This window comes from Sarcophilus harrisii, chromosome 3 (assembly GCF_902635505.1).
Source record: "Sarcophilus harrisii chromosome 3, mSarHar1.11, whole genome shotgun sequence".
Classification (NCBI taxonomy): Eukaryota; Metazoa; Chordata; class Mammalia; order Dasyuromorphia; family Dasyuridae; genus Sarcophilus; species Sarcophilus harrisii.
The window spans coordinates 339,224,364-339,241,100 of NC_045428.1; the positions used below are offsets into that span (position 1 = coordinate 339,224,364).

Here is a 16,737-nt window from a genome sequence, read left to right on the forward strand (position 1 = left end):
TAGGTCTAGCTTCTAGAGAAAGAGTCAGAAAGTAATTAAAAGTGTACAATGAGAAAAAAAAATGACTGAAATCACCAAAGATCTCAGGAGGAAGAAAAATCAGTTAAACCCTGAGCATAAACAGATAAACCAATAGGAAAAATATTAACAGCAGATGGAAATATGATCTCCAGATCAGGTAAAAGAATCCAAAAATCTTTGAATGAATATTGCAAGACAAAAGAAAGTGAATCAACACCTAATGGCAGATGACCTCAAAGGGTCATGGACTCACAGAAAGATGTTTCTGATTTAAAAGAGAAATAAGAATTACAAAAAATGGACTACACAAAAGTAAATGATGGAATAGAAAAACTTGAATACATGGGTTTTAGTCTTAGCAAAATAAAGAAATAAATAAAATAAAGAATAACTGAAAATGCAAATACACACAAGTGAAGAACACTGTAGAAAAAGTGAAGCATGTAAGAGTCCTTTAGTTATGCTCATCCAGTGTTCCTTTCTGACCTAACAAAATTGGTTTCATACTTTGTAAAGAGATAACAGAGAGTTAACAACTGTTAATACATTAATACCTTTTCATCTCTTAGTACTTTTTATGATTACCTCTGAACTAGACTTAAAAGAACATTCAATGCCTCTTTACACTACCAATCAATCAATAAGTACCTGTGAAGTACTTATTATGTGCCAGGGACTTTGCTAAGCACTAATGATGGGAAGAAAAATCAAAAATACTGTTTGCCCTCCTAATGGGAAAATCACTTTCACGCAAAAAAATCAGTACATTTCCCCTTAATTCTGGTGAAGTATTTGGTTTGTTTTTCAATGGCCATCAAAACACTGTGAAGATAACCAATGTGTAGTTATTCCGACTTTTTGTTTTTATTTAATTTATATGTCCATTCTGGATTATTTTCTTCCTCATAATTATCTTTATTAGTAGTTCAGAGAGTATTTCTTCATTGAAAGAGAATATCGAATCACTTCTAAAATCCCTTCAACTCTATAATTATAAGGTTAATCAAATCCATACATTTTAACCAATATTTCAGAACAGGAATTGACCAGTAATGAAATTAATTTAATAATGAAATAAGGTAAATAATCAAATAAACTAAGCTAAAAATAACAATACTTTGGTCTGGTTTTGTTAAAATAACAGCACTTTTCAGAATAGAATTTAAGTATCCAAGTAAATATTGTAAAAAAAAAATTAATTTGATAGTCTGTCTTTATAGCCAAAACATACTTTTATTCAAAATAATTCAGGGACTCTTCTAGAAATTTCCAGTAGTCAATTTAAAAGCTATATGAGAAAGTCAACTTCACTATACGATAGTCACTTTTTTAAAAGACAAAGTAGTAATTTTTTCCTCATTTTTAGTGTTCTTCATTCTTAGGAGTTAGATTTTTTTTTTAACATCACTATCACTTCTGAACAGCAGTCCTGACTTCCAAGAAAACTCTTCCTCTTGACAGTGGACCACGACATAGTATTTTTGTTGTTATTTGCTTGTATTTTATTTTCTTATTCATTTTTTTCCTTTTTGATTTGGTTTTTCTTGTGCAGCATGATATTTGTGGAAATATGTATAGAGAAATTGCACATGTTTAACATATGTTGGATCACTTGACAACTGGGGGAGAGGGGAAGGGAAGGAAAAAAATTAGAACATAGAGGTCAAAAGTAGGGGTGAAAGTATATATTTTTAAAATAAAAAGCTTTAATTAAAAAAAGAAAGTTCTTTCTCTCTTGTAACAAAGAGGAATAAAAGCACGATATTGACCATATCCATCAGCACATTTAGCAGTCCTATCTATAATGCACTATTAGGAGAAGGAAAATATGTTTAATCAGAAGTCCTTTGGAAGACATTATGGTTTTTTGTAAGTGTTTTGTAGATATTTATACAGCATGTTATTACATAAATTATCTCATTTATCTTCAGAATGTACCTCATAGTAAACACTACCATATTCAAAATTCTAATGTCTATTAGTATTATTTTCCTTTATATTATAGTTATGAGTAAAGACTTAAATATGAAAAATCTTTGAAAGTCATTGAAAAAAGTAAAATTATGTCTGTTCTGATAGACTAGAAAACTTGGTCAAGCCTCTAAAGATACTCCATAAAATTTTGAACAAGTTGAAAAGAGAAGGAATTATAGAAATTGAAGTATGTGTCTCTCTAGCATATACCTGAGAAGGAACTAAGGGTTGGTTTACAAGATCATCAACCTCAACTTTATCCTTGGTCAGATCTGCTTCTGGGTTCCAACTCTGACTAGAGGAGGACCTTTTGGTTTAACAGCTTCTAAAGTCTCAAGGATATTGGGCTTCCTGTCTTTCCACTAATGCCCTAAACGGAATCTCCAAATTATCTAATAGCAATGTTTGCATCAGGAGTCAAGAACACACTGGAAACATATCCACCATGTTTAAGAAGAACTTCTTGAGCATCCCACACATGAGAGAACAGAATTCTGAGAGACAAGGAATTAGAGGCTACACTTTTGCCATATATGTTCTCTAAGTTTAGGACCCACTCTTCCCCTATACTAGATAGTGTTTATAAAAGAGCGCATCACAGATGTTTGGGAGGAGGTTTCAAAGTAGTTTTCCACATTACACTGCTTATTACCCCTGCCAAAAAAACTACTTAAAGCTGGGCTGACCAAATTATTTTCAGCTTTGAAGACAATTGTTCTAAGTCACTAATTAAAGTGTTGAACAGAAGTAAGATAAACATGGAGCCCTTCCACATTTCATTAGAGTCCTCCTTTAAAGATGACATAAATCAATACACTTTGACTATAATTATTCAGCCTGTTCCAAATCAACATGACTATATTCTCATCTAGCCCACACCCAAGAAATTCACTGATCTTTGAAGATTTTCATTTCAGTTGGCCTCCAAGTTCTAATATTTACTAGCTATGAGATCCTGAGGGAAGGAAGGAAGGAAGGAAGGAAGGAAGGAAGGAAGGAAGGAAGGAAGGAAGGAAGGAAGGAAAAAAGAAGGAAGGAAAAAAGAAGGAAGGAAAGAAGGAAGGAAGGAAGGAAGGAAGGAAGGCAGGAAGGAAGGAAGGAAGGAAGGAAGGAAGGAAGGAAAGGAAGGAAGGAAAGGAAGGAGGGAAGGGAGAGAGGAAGGGAGGGAGAGAAGTAGAGAGAGAAGGAGGGAAGGAGGAAAGGAGGGAGAGAGGGGGAAAGAGAAAGGGAGGAGGGAAGGAAGAAGAGAGGGAGGGAAGGAAGGAGAGAGGGAGGTGGAAAAGGAAAGAAGCACTATTTCTTATTTATAAATACTTCAATATAGCATGCATTTGAGTTATCTGAATGCATTATGATGAAATTTCTCTGCACCAGATGACTTGATCTAATTTAGGATCATAGTATTTAGAGCTGGCCTCAGTTACTTACTGTCTGTGTGACCCTGAATACTTACATGCTTACTATTTCAGTTTCTTAAAATTCTTTTTATACTGCCTCTCTTAGGAAAGCTAACCTGTTCTAGATCCTAACTTTAATTTCAATTCCCTCCAAACTATTTTTTGTCTTTGTCATTGAGAGTTTAAAGAGTCTTCCCTTTGTTTGAGAAAACAAGTATTCAACTATATTCTGGACAAAATAAATGTTTGTAAATTGCTGGAGTATTTCACTAGTACCTTCACCAGGGCAGACAAAAGGGAGGAAAGCTTTCTATATTGGAATAAGTCCTTGTGGGTGAAAGAAAGATAACATAGCCAAGAGTCACACAGGACAGTCAGAGATGGATGAGATGAAATTTGAATCACTAGAAGGAACTTTCAAGTCAATGAGATCCCAAACAAATTTGAGTATCTGAGATGTTTATTGATACTCTAAGAACTTAATGGCCATTGTTTTTAATTCCCAAATTCTCAATTTGCGGTCCACTAAAAATCTGAGATCTTTTATACACGAACTGCCTTCTAATCACCCTGCCCACATCCTGAACTTGTAGAAACTGATCTGTGAACATACTGGATTTGTAAATGTTTGCAATAGAACCTCATTAGAAAATGAAGACTTCTAAACTGTTGGCTGAGGACAAAGTTAGGCATTGAATGTATGATTTCACGGGTTTCAGGGCCTTTCAGATGAGAATGCGCCTTGTACCAATGCAGGTCATCATTACTATTTTGTATCTCATAGTCCCAAAGAGTTGCTTTAAGCAGAGGTATCAAATACATAATGGCATGTGGTCAGCAATCTTCCTATATATCCTAAGCCAAACTAAAATCTAATTTGGTAATACTTGAGAAAATCAATAAAATATAGATAATATTACATTTTAAAATATCAATATACTAACCACAGGGATCTCTAGGTAGGGACTAGTGGTCTCCATTTGTATGAGTTTGGCACTATTGCCCTACAGCACTGAGTGGTTAAATGACTTTGCTAACATATCCCATCTCAAACATAAATTCTATGCACTAAAAAGGAATAACATTAGAAGAATTTGGATTATTACCTTTAACTTTCTCTACCCAATGTCTAATGAAGATGACAACTAACAAAGTAATAACCCAAGGATTTGAAGCTAGAAAGGAGAAATGAGAGTCCCAACAAATCGGATCCTAAATAATGTGAACTCAACCCTACCCAGAAATTTTCATTAACATCTTTATCCCTGGAATATTCTGGAATACTGCCATGATTTATAAGCTATCACTTCACATTCACTCTTCCTTCACTTTGGTTTATCATCATGAAACTCCTAATTTTACTATGACTTTCTCTCAGATACAAAAGTCCCCATATGGACTATTTATGCCTATCCACTGAAGACTAGCCTAGCTAAATTCGTTTTCAAGTTTATTAAAAGATGATGAATTTTTTTTCAGTGACAACAAGCTGCTTCCACTAATTAGTAGAGGGGTTTCAGCTGGCATCCAAGAAGGAAATGTTCACATTGACACAAAAAACCCTGAAACTGAAATAATATTCCATAGGGACAGTAGGAAGATAAGAACCAATCAGGATTGAACAAGCACACCCTACTTTGGGGTTGTCAGTCCAAACCCAATCCATTTAACCTCCCCAAATTTTTTCATCATTCATTTTGAGCATTCCTTGCCCAATTCACTGACTCAAAGGATTATTATGATCTGTAGTAAATACCTACTATAAAAATTAAACCCAATTATTTCTATGAGAACAAAACAAGAAAGAGAATAGAGTCTTTAAAAAGCAGGATGTTAAGGAGAAAGAATATTGATTTTGGAATAAAATGAACCCGGTTTAAATTCTAGATATACAATTTATTACCAGCCACTTAACCCTGGATAAATTATTTAATTTCTCTGGGCCTCAGTTTCTTCATCTATTAGATGAAGGAGTTAGACTAAACGATCCAAGTTTCCTTCCTGTTTTAAGTCTGTAATTCTTTGATATTCACAAAGTCATTGCAATGTAGTAGCAAGAATATTGGACTTGGAACCATAAGGCCTAAGCTGCAATTACAACTGTACCAATCACTAGTTCTGTTATCTCTGGCAAATCATGTAACCCCTTTGAAGCTAACTCTCCATTCAGTTAAAAAAAAATTAGCACTTTTTTTCTTATATGTAAATATAGTTTTCAACATTCACTTTTTGAGATTTTGAGTTCCAGTTTTTTTCTCCCTCCTTACTTTCCCTCCCCACTCCCCAAGACAGCAAGGAATCTGATATAGGTTATATATGTAAAATTATTTCTCTCAGGACAAAGCAGAAGACTTCTGATTTCTGTGATTCTGTGCCTGGGAGATGGATGTCCAAATCATGTGGCTGCTCTCTATTTCCAACACTATGTTTCCACTTCTACAATTTTTCCTGAAGGAAAACCAATAAAATCACACACAGAAAGAAGCCCATGAATTCCTAGCCCCCAGCATTTGCTGGGTAAAAGAGGATGCTAAAGAATAAATCAAACAACAGAGACCATGAAACCAAGCACATCCTTCTTTAACCACAGAGCATCCTGTTTTATGCAAGCAAAACCTTCAGACTCCTTTAATAAGACCTGAAAAGAAATAGAGGTGGGGGGGGGAGGATGAAGGAAGATGAAGAGGATACAATTATTTTTAGTAATGTAGGCACAGGATGGTATAGTGAAGGAAACTATTGAACTTGGAGTCAGAAACCATGATTCCAGATTTGACCCTGAATACTTTCTCTGTGAACAAATCCCCAGCTTATCAAAATGTTTCTTTCTTTGTAAATGAAGCTAAGGCTTGCACTATCTTCTTCCCATGTTTGTTGTGAGGAAATCACTTTGGCAAGCTGCAAAGTACTATAAAAATGTGAACTCATATTTCAGAAAGCCCCATACTATTAAGCAAGTAAAAAGCATGATGAATTTGGAGTCAGAGGCCTTGGGTTCAAATCTTGTGTCTGCTTTATGAGACTTGGACAAGTCATTTTATATTTCTAGATCTCAAAATCTTCCACTGTAAAATGAAAGGATTAGACTAAATGGTTTTCAGATCCCCAAATAAGTACATCTATAATTGATTATTTTAAAAATGGGGGAATTTTAAATATACTTCAGTTGAGGTGAAATATAATATATAGAAATAATATCAGTATGGGTACCTTAACATTTGCACAAAGATGGAAAGCACTATCCACATCCAGAGAGACAACGGTGGAAACCACATTGGATCAAAGCATAGTATTTTCACCTTCTTTTGCTGTTATTGTTTTTTTAATTCTTCTTTCTTTCTCTCTCATGTTTTTTCCCTTTTGAGCTGATTTTTCTTATGCATAATGACGAATATGGAAATATGTTTAGAAGAATCGCACATGTTTACCCTATATCAGATTGCTTGTTGTCTTGGAGAGAGGGAAGAGAGAGGAAAAAAATTGAAACACAAGGTTTTGCAAAGGTAAATGTTGAAAACTATCTTTGCATTGTTTGGAAAAATAAAAGGCTATTAAAATAAAAATAAAAATTTACACAAGGATTTTACATACAGTATCTCAGCTGAGCTTTGCAACAAACCAATAGAAAAACAGGTATTATCTCCAACTTACAACTGATAAAACTAGAGCTTAGTCAGGTTAAATGGCTTCTCTATGGGCAGGTCATTTATATCAGAAGCAGGATTTGAGCCCCAACCATTTTGTCACCAAATTCAGCATTCTACCTACAAAGAAGTTTGGTTCCCACATAGCAACATGTTGAAAATCAAGAAATAGGAATTCTCTTTCTAGCTCCAACATCATCAAACTCTGTAATCTTGAACAAGAAAGACATCCTTTTTAGTCCTCAGTCTTCTCAGATACAAAAGGGGATAGATTAAATTAATTCCAAGGTCCCTTCTAGTTTTAAAACCCTGTGGTTATGATCCTTATATATATATTTAAAACTTGTTATCTATATCCCAGTCATAGTTCTTAACAATGCTAACACCTTTACCACAGCTCTTTGAATACAAAACTAAGTTCTTTTGTCTTATTTCAATTTATTTATAGTGGTATAATACATTTGACAATTTTAGAATTGGTATTTAAAGGGTTTTATTGAAAGGGTTAAAATCTGTTCAGAGATTAGATAGATAAACAAATAGGTGACAGGTAGATAGATAGATGGATAGATAGATGATAGATAGATAGAATAGATACATAGATACATAGATAGAGATGGCTATATGGAACATATTCTAGCCACACTTAAGAAAAAACAAAATCCCTGTTAGTGTTTGGGAATGGTATAAAGTTTGTGTGGGATATTGGGAAAAAGGAGAAGATAGTGTTCAGCTGAAGAGATGCAAATGCTGAGGACACCACAAATCACAAATACCTTCTAACTGATGACCAAGCAAGAAAAAAGTATCAGTCAGTAGAAATCTGAGATCACCTGCTCTCCCATCTATAACATGAGACCTCACCATAAAAAGCAAATTATTTGAAATGAAAATCCCCAAGTTTAAAGGACTTTGAAACCTATGCTACTTAAGTGCTCCCAATTATTCTGGTTCAATCATTTCCCTTTGAATAGTGATTTTTTTTTTTTCCTGATGATACTTCCTAGGTTCTCTAAATGAGACTGCAGCCTCAAAGTATTGCATAGTATATACTTGTGTGCTGTCTGAATAGCTCATAATTCTTTAAATCACTTCCTTTTAGTGGCGATTCATCTGAGTCTTTGGTTGTGTGTGTGTGTGTGTGTGTGTGTGTGTGTGTGTGTGTTTACTAATATCCTCTTGCAAAATCATTTCTAGAATCCTCATTAGAAATTGTCAAGATGTTTATGCATCTTTATTACCTAGACCAATACCCATCCCTTGAAAATGCTAATACCAAGTCATGGTAAATTGAATTACAGATCCACAACGCTCAACTTCCTAAAGGTTTCAAAATCCCACTTGCATTTCAGACATTTCTCTTTTTGCAAGGCTAATATCAAGGGACCCTAAGATGCCAAAGTGATTCATTGAAAAATGTGGGCAGGGAGCTTCTGGGGCAGAGAGCAAAATGATTCATCACAAACTGGGTTATTCTGCTCAAGATCTGTTTCGTTGTGTGTTGAGGGGAGGGGGAAAGTAGAGAACAGAAATTCTTCCCCATCATATAACAGTTATAGATTACTGCAGGGAATAATAGGTGTCTGTTGATGATTTCCATTTTAGCTTTTTTCACTACTTTGAAATTGGGCTTTTCCCCAAGCTGCTTAAGAAAAAGCAAAGTATGTCCATCAACCTGGGGCACTTCTCCTTTAACATATACATACACATATACATATGCATATATACACATTCAATATACATATATATATATATATATATATATATATACTACTTTCCCCATGAAATTTTGTCAATATGTCATACCATCCTTTGCCAACTGTATTACAAGTTATTTACTTCCCAACATTCAAACCATTTCTCTAGAATCATTCCTTTCCAAAATCATCTGATAAGATAGTAAAGAAAGCATTGATCTAACATGCTAGATGATCTGGGTACTAGCTTGTGTATCCAACATTAATGAGCATTTTTTTTAAACTTTGGATAAGTCATTTAACATTTGGGGGCCTTATCTATTAACTGAAGATGGGGCAGCTAGGTGACACAGTAGATAGAGCACCAACTCTGAAGTCAAGAGAACCTGAGTTCAAATCTGGTCTCAGATACTTAACACTTCTTAGCTGTGTGACCCTGGGCAAGTCACTTAACCCCAATTACCTCAGAAAAAAAAAGAAAATCTCAAACCAAAATGAATATGCTTCTCTCTACCCATTCTGCTTTTTTTCCAAGATTGTGAGAATACTGTACAAATGTACTTTAAAATGTTTGCATTATACACATGTTAGAGTGGAGGGGTTGTCTTTTTTTTCAGTCAAATCTATAATTTTCGATGGTATAGGAAACTCCTGTTGAATAAACTTCCTCAACAAATGCAAATCTGCAATGAATCTGCAATTTCTAATCATAGAGAGTTCCCTGTAGCACCCTTCCCTGGCCACTATGACTTTAAAAGGGGCTTATCCTGCATCATTAAAATGTTAATTGCTAAAAGGCTGGAATGTCTTTCTTTTTCCTTTTTTATCCTCAATATATACAGGATCTAGCATGAAATAATGACAAATAAAAAATAAAAATAAAATTTTAAAATGACAAATAAAAATGACTTTAAAAAATTCATTCCTAATAGGTTTTATGGGGCAAATCAGTGTTATAATGGATAGAGTACCAGGCATAGAATCAGGAAGAACAATCTTCTGAGTTCAAACTCCATCTCAGACATTTATTAGCTGTGTGACCCTAGGTGAGTCACTTAACCCTGTTTCCCTCAATTCCCTTATCTGTAAAATGAATTGGAGAAGGGAATGGCAAACCACTCCAGTATCTTTACCAAGAAAACCCCAAATGGGGTTATAAAGAGTCAAACATGATTAAAATAACTCAAGAATAACAACAAAATATACATGTTATTTTCTACTCACACCTACTATGAGCTTTTCCATTGATATCTCTGTGGTATTCATTTTAAATTCCTCAACATTAATCATTGCCATAAAATAATATCAGTAGAATGTAACTACTGAAGAAATGAATTTTTGCTTTCAGAAGAAACTTGGGGTCAGCAAAAGAACTTTACCATTTCTCAAAGACAATCCAGACCATATTCTTCCTTCTATTTAACTCTGGGTTCAACTTGTCCAGATATACTATCTGTCTCAGAAATGTATACCAAGGAACAAGTACCACTATAGGGTGTCCATCCAAATGCATGAATAATAGCATTTTTAATCTACTTGGTATTTCCTTGGTGGCTAAATGGATAAATCTCATTTGAGGAATCAATTTGAGGAATTGTATACTAGGATTTCTGCAATGTTCTTGGAGTAGATGCAACCAGTACAATGTCATTGCTCAGCAGAAAGATGACAACAAAAAAAACAGATATGGAAAGAACCACCACAACAAAACAACGTGATGCTTTGAAATAATAATGACCAAGCTTGGCTCCAAGAAAAGATAAGAAAGTAAGAAATACAGCTCCCTCCCATCTATGCAGAGGATAAAGGATTATAGGTATGGAATACAATATATGAGATCAGGTTAGTTAAGTTTAACTTTTTTTTCTCTTTTTTTGTTCTTTTATTTAAAAAAGATTTCTCTAAGAGGAGTAAGGAGAGGGAAGCAAAATATTAGACAATTATATCTTAAATGTAGATAATATAAAACAAAAAGATCAAATTTTTTAATAAAATTGTTGATAGAACATAAAATGTTCTCCATAGTTTTTCTTTATTGGTTTAGTGATCCATAGTTCAATAATGCAGAAGAATGGGATAGGGTATCCCACATGGGCTAGAAAAAGAGCAATTTTTAAAGCTAATAATAGCTAACAATTCACCATAGAATTAGAACAAAGAAAAACAAATTTATCCTATTATTTGTCCTCCCCTCCATTACCCTCCAGGTAGTCACAAGTCTTAAAATGTAGTATCTCACAAAGACATTAAAATAAATTCTCTGAAAACTTCTACATTCAAAGTTCATTGTATTAAATTATATAGGATAGATGGAATAGAGAAAAGGTTAATCTGATAGTTTCATGGTATAGTTAAAAGAGTACTGAAATTGAGCCAGGACAATTGGGTTTAAATTTCAGTTCTGAAACAATCTTGTGACCTTGGGCAAATCACATAATCCCTCTCATCCTGGTAGCTCTCTATCTACTTCTGTTATGCCACAATTCTATTTTATTGTCCTGACTCAGTTTCCCTAATTATCCTGAACCAGTCCTGACTCAGTTTCTCTAATTGTTCTGCTTCAGTTATCAGCTCCAAGCTCAGTCCTGTAAAACCTCCCCTTTCTCTTTATCAGAATATTTGATAAGGATAAAAGATCATATGGTTTAGAATATCAGAATGCCTCTCCCCATCCCAAGCTATTGGAATGTCAGATACCGTCTTAACAAAATGCCCCATCTCTAGGGTTCCTCTCCCCATTAGGTAATCCCATCTTCTATATCATCCATCTCCAGAGGCTCACCCCACCCTGTCAGAGTCCAGTTCCCACTCTCGGAATCCTGACTTTGCCCCTGCCTCAATCTACCCCCTGAGTCTGAGCCACGTATATATAGGTCATTGAGAACTCACTTTGTTTGCTGAATTCTTGGAGACGATAGTCTCATTCATCCCTGGGACCAAATTACGGATCCATTTAGTCCCAGTAAATCTCTCCCTTTTAAATAAATTATTAAATACTTTCAAATCTCTATCTTTCCTCAATTTCTCTGGTATTACACTTCACAAGATATAGTGAAGAAAGTATTCCATAAGTATCAAAAACACTATATAAAAATATTATGATTATTATCTGTTCTATTTGAAACCCCCAACTAGGCCAAACAGAGAATATAATCTCAAAGAAATGTATACTTTAGGGAGGAAATAAACCAAAGACACAAGTAATTATGTATGACGCAATATAGGATAAAAAGGAACACAAAGTATATACACAAAATAGTACATGAAAAAATTGGCTTTGAGGTCTAAAGAATATGGGCTCAAATCCTGCCTCTGAGATATAGATATATATTATTCATATGTATACAGAGAGAGAAAGACAGAAAGAAACAGAGACAGAGAGAGATTATATATGTATATTAACCATGTGACTGGGCATATCACATAATTTCTCAGTAATCCCAGAAAATTCTCTAAGAATATTTTATAGAAAAGTTGCTGATGTGCTGATTGGCATGGGTAAAGAGAGCTTCTAATAAATTACAATTGTAAGGGGACAGGGAAAATCAAAATATATTCAGCATCATAAAAAGTTGAGAGTGGGAGGAAAAAAGTCTTATGAAGGCCAGAGATTTCACTAAACTACATTTTAACAAATCTTAAGATTATCTACTAATGTTTCTGTTTATTAAATGCTCAGTGATGAGTAACCTTATATTAAACTCCATATAAAGAAAAAAATGAATGATTCCTTTGAATTAGTATTCCATCTCCTTAACATACCTTCTCTTCTATTCAACAATTTGTCACAGTGGAGAGAGAGAGAGCTAGATCTACAGTCAGGAAAACCCAAGATCAAAGAAAGCTTCAAATACTAGCTATGTAAACCTGGGTAACTCATTTAATCTCTTTCTGTCTCAATTTCTTCATCTGTAAAATAGTACCTACCTACCAAGTTCATAAAGATTGGATAAAGAGGTAATACTGTTAAAGTTCTTTATAAACCTTAAAGAAATTTGTAATTTCTAGCTATTGTTATTATTATTGTTGTTGTTGTTGTTGTTATTAGTCTTCCATCAGTAAAATGGCTTTTATTTTGGTTACATCTAATTGCTGAAGAATTGTTGACCTCACTACAAGCTGTTGACAAATCAAAGACAAGGAACTACAGTAAGACAGAGTAAAAATGATTTCTCAAGGGAGAAATAAAAAAGGCCTAGCTTGATTTAGAAATGAATAATTCAGATATTTCTAGTCTGAAAAATGACTTTCAGATAACTAAGCCTAAATCATATTGAATTAATTAAAAATGATGAATAGGGACTAAAGCAAAGTCAGTTCTCTTTATCTTGATTAATTTCACAAATGACTGAAAAAGATTTTTATGAACATTCACAAAGGATGATTCTCAAGAAAAAGTAGCACACATTAGGAAATTTGGTCTCCACATTGGGAAAGGGTGGCATAAAATGCAACTTCACAGAGATTGTCTATCAATCAGTCAGGGACTTTTGTAACATTTTAGGATAGGGAGGGAAAATAATAGAAACATGAAGGCCTAGGATTATGGTTCCCAAACTATGAGCTCCAGGAGTGCCACAACAAACATAGGAAATCTCAAATTTTTGCAGGAAACACAGAAATACACCATATCTGTCAGATACTGCACTAACTGCTAACTCAGGGAAGTTGACAGTTCCAACATTAGATCACAGCTCCTTTTCTTTTGAAGACTTTCTCAAATGGTTGTGATATGTTTTCATTTACTTATACTTTCAGATATGTCAATAATCTCTCAAGATTTCTCATTTATAAAGCTGAGATTTTGTTGATTGTTGTGATAAAAAGCAAATACTGCACAAAAATAAATATGGAAGAGGTAATGAAAGCAATGGTACCCTATCTAATTCCAAGGCTCAAAAAGCTGCACACAGCCTAATAGGGACACATATCCCATTAGTAAGCCATTGTGCTTTTTGAAGAATGCAATAAAATGGTATCTTTTTTCCTTTCAATTTATGTTTATTGTTTTTTCAAATGACTACTTTTTTTAGGACATATTTTTGTTAAGTTGTTACTGCTTAATAAAGGGAACTGTTAGGTATTTCTTTAAGCATAAAGATGCTTTTAAAAAATTACTAAAACACCTAGGGTGCCATGGACAAAGAAAATTTGAGAACTTCTGGTCCACAAGGAAATCACAACTTTATCTCAATTTCCAAGAATAGCCACCTAAGCCAATATACCTCTAAACAGAGAGTAGAACCACAGTAGCCAATTTCAATCACTAGGGGCAAGACTAATCTTTTGTACAAGCAGAGTAGATCCTTGGCTGTAGATAATTTCCTTTGAAGGGCTCCAGGTACCAGGAGAGGCTCCCATCAAAATTCTTTTCTGTCTTCAAATCTCAGAAATTCTACTATTAGAAAATGGTAGGAGCAACTAGGTGGCGGTAGATAGAGCACCAGTCTTTAAGTCAGGAGGACCTGAGTTCAAATCTGATCTCAGACACTTAAAACTTCTGAGTTTTAAGTGAATTAACCCCAGTTCCTCAGCAAAAAAGAAAAAAGAAAGAAAGAAAAGAAAATGGCAGATGAGGAAATTACACCTTGAGGGTCTCTTTTTAAGATACACATATTCATAAGAGTAATATATGAACTTATTTATAGCAAGAGATAAAATCATTTACCAGTTCATTTTCTTTTAATAAAGAGAGGTAGCATGAACAACCCTGGGTCAGAGTGGTAGGAATGCTGGAAAAGGAAGAGGTAAGTGTTGCTTTAATAGAAGTAAAGAATAGTACTACAGCAACTCATTCAACTTCACAATTTTGTCTAAGTCAAGTTACTGAAACCCTTCAAGCTTCAGTTATTCCATCATTTAGAAATCATCCCATTGTCTACCTTCATAGAATCATTGAATATTACAAGTAGAAGGAACCTAGGAGATTATTTGGCACATATATATATATACACATATGTGTGTATGTATATGTATGTGCAGGAAGAGTGAAAGGGAAGGAGAAAGAAGGAGAGAGAAGAGAGAGAGGGACAGAAAGTCATAGAGAAAGTCAGAGACTGAAAGACACACACTGAGAGATACACATACACACAGAGACAGAGACAGAGTAAGAAAGAAAGAGAAAGGGAGAGAAAAGTGAGAGAGAGAGAGAGAGAGAGAGAGAGAGAGAGAGAGAGAGAGAGAAAGAGAGAGATAAGATGATAAAAGAAATGGAGAAGTTAGGTGACTTGCCCTTCAGATAATTTCCATGTGTAAATTATTTGTCATTTAAGGTGACAATTTTGATGTCCCAAATGTTGAAATAATATGTTTGAATATTTTATGACATTTAGTAGTTTGTATTTGTATAGTGTTTAATAATTTATAAAGGACTTTTCATGCTATAGCTCCTTGGAGCCTGTGAGATATATAGAGCCACATTTATCTCCATTTTGACTATAAGGATATTCAGTCCAGGAAAGATGAAACAATTTGCTTTCCATCACAACTAGTCTTCTTATTCTATATCCAATCCTCTCATAACTGTACCATACATAACTATAGATCACAGATTTAAAAGTGGAAAGAATCTGAGAGGCTGATAAGCTCTGCTCCTTTATTTTATAGAGGAAAAAATTGAAGTCCAAAGTTATAAAAATTTCTTGTTGAGCTATGGCCAGTGCTTGGAAAAGATGCAGTGATATTTTGGCATCTTTACTCCTTGTGTTTAAAGCAATACTCTTTGGTAAGAATTCATTATAAAGCAATTAACAAATAATCATTTTCAAAGATCTTATTAAAATTAATATTACAAACATATATTCTTCCTTTTTCTTTGATATATGGATTTTTAGCATCTGAGTATGCAAAAAAAGGGTTGTAAGTAACAAATGAAGGAGGCATTTTGTTAACAATAGAAGGGGATATGGGGTGTATATCCCAAAGGAATCATAAAAAAGAGAAAAGAACCCATATGTGCAAAAATGTTTGTAGCAACTTTTTTTTGTGTTGACAAGAAATTGGAAGTTGAGGGGATGACCATTATTGGATAATGAGTATATGAATGTAATGGAATAGTTTTGTTTTGCAAAAAAATGATGAGCAAGCTGATTTTAGAAATATCTGAAAAGACTTACATGAATTGATACCGAGAGAAGTGAGGAGAGCAAGAAAACAATGTACAGAATAACAGCAAGACATGTGATGATCAATTTATCTCTTCTCAGCAATGTGGTGATACAAGACAATTCTAATAGATTTGGGATGAAAAATGCCATTCTTATCCAGAAAAAGAACTATGGAGATTAAATGCAAATTGAAGCATAGTATTTTCATTTTTTAAGTTTTTTTCTTCAACCAAGAATAAATTACCCAGCTAAACTGAGCATTTTCTTTCAGGGAAGAAGATGGACATTTAATGAAACAGGTGAATTCAATTTATTTCTGATGAAAAGACCAGAGCTAAACAAAAAAATTGACATCCAAATACAGAACTCAAGAGAAGCATAAAAAGGTAAAAAGAAAAGAACTCTTGAGAACTGTATTTCTGTTATGGGTATACATAAAGATTTGATTTTACTGTTAAAATGCGAAAAAGAAACTAAAGATGGAAAGGGGATTGTATGAAAAAGGCAAAAGTGTAGGTAAAATGAGGGAAATTACATTTCACAAAGAGGCAAAGGAAACCTATTATAATTGAGGGAAAGAAGGGAGGAAGATGAACATTGTGTGAATCTTACTCTCATCATATTTGGCTCAAAGAGAAAATATTAAACATATTTGGTTTCACAGAGAAACTTTTCTCACCTTATATAAAAGTAGGAGGGGAAAGGGGAAAAGGAAAGTGGTAGGCTAAATAGAAGGGAAACAGAAATAGTAGAAGAAAGGTATAAAGGGGGAGGGACTCTAAAGGGGGAGGGTTTCTTGAGACAAGTAATGCTCATAAATAAAATACTGGGGAGGAGTGAAAGGGGAAAAGGAAAAAGAAGAACATAATTTGGGGCTAATAAGATGTCAGGAAATATA

The 16,737-nt window shown here is 34.0% G+C and overlaps 1 protein-coding gene across 1 annotated transcript in view; it reads right to left on the reverse strand.

The window, feature by feature from the left end:
• Nucleotides 1–16,737, reverse strand: part of TMEM163 (transmembrane protein 163) — a 284,123-nt gene that overhangs the window by 216,822 nt on the left and 50,564 nt on the right. The gene's annotated exons all lie outside the window — the stretch shown is intronic.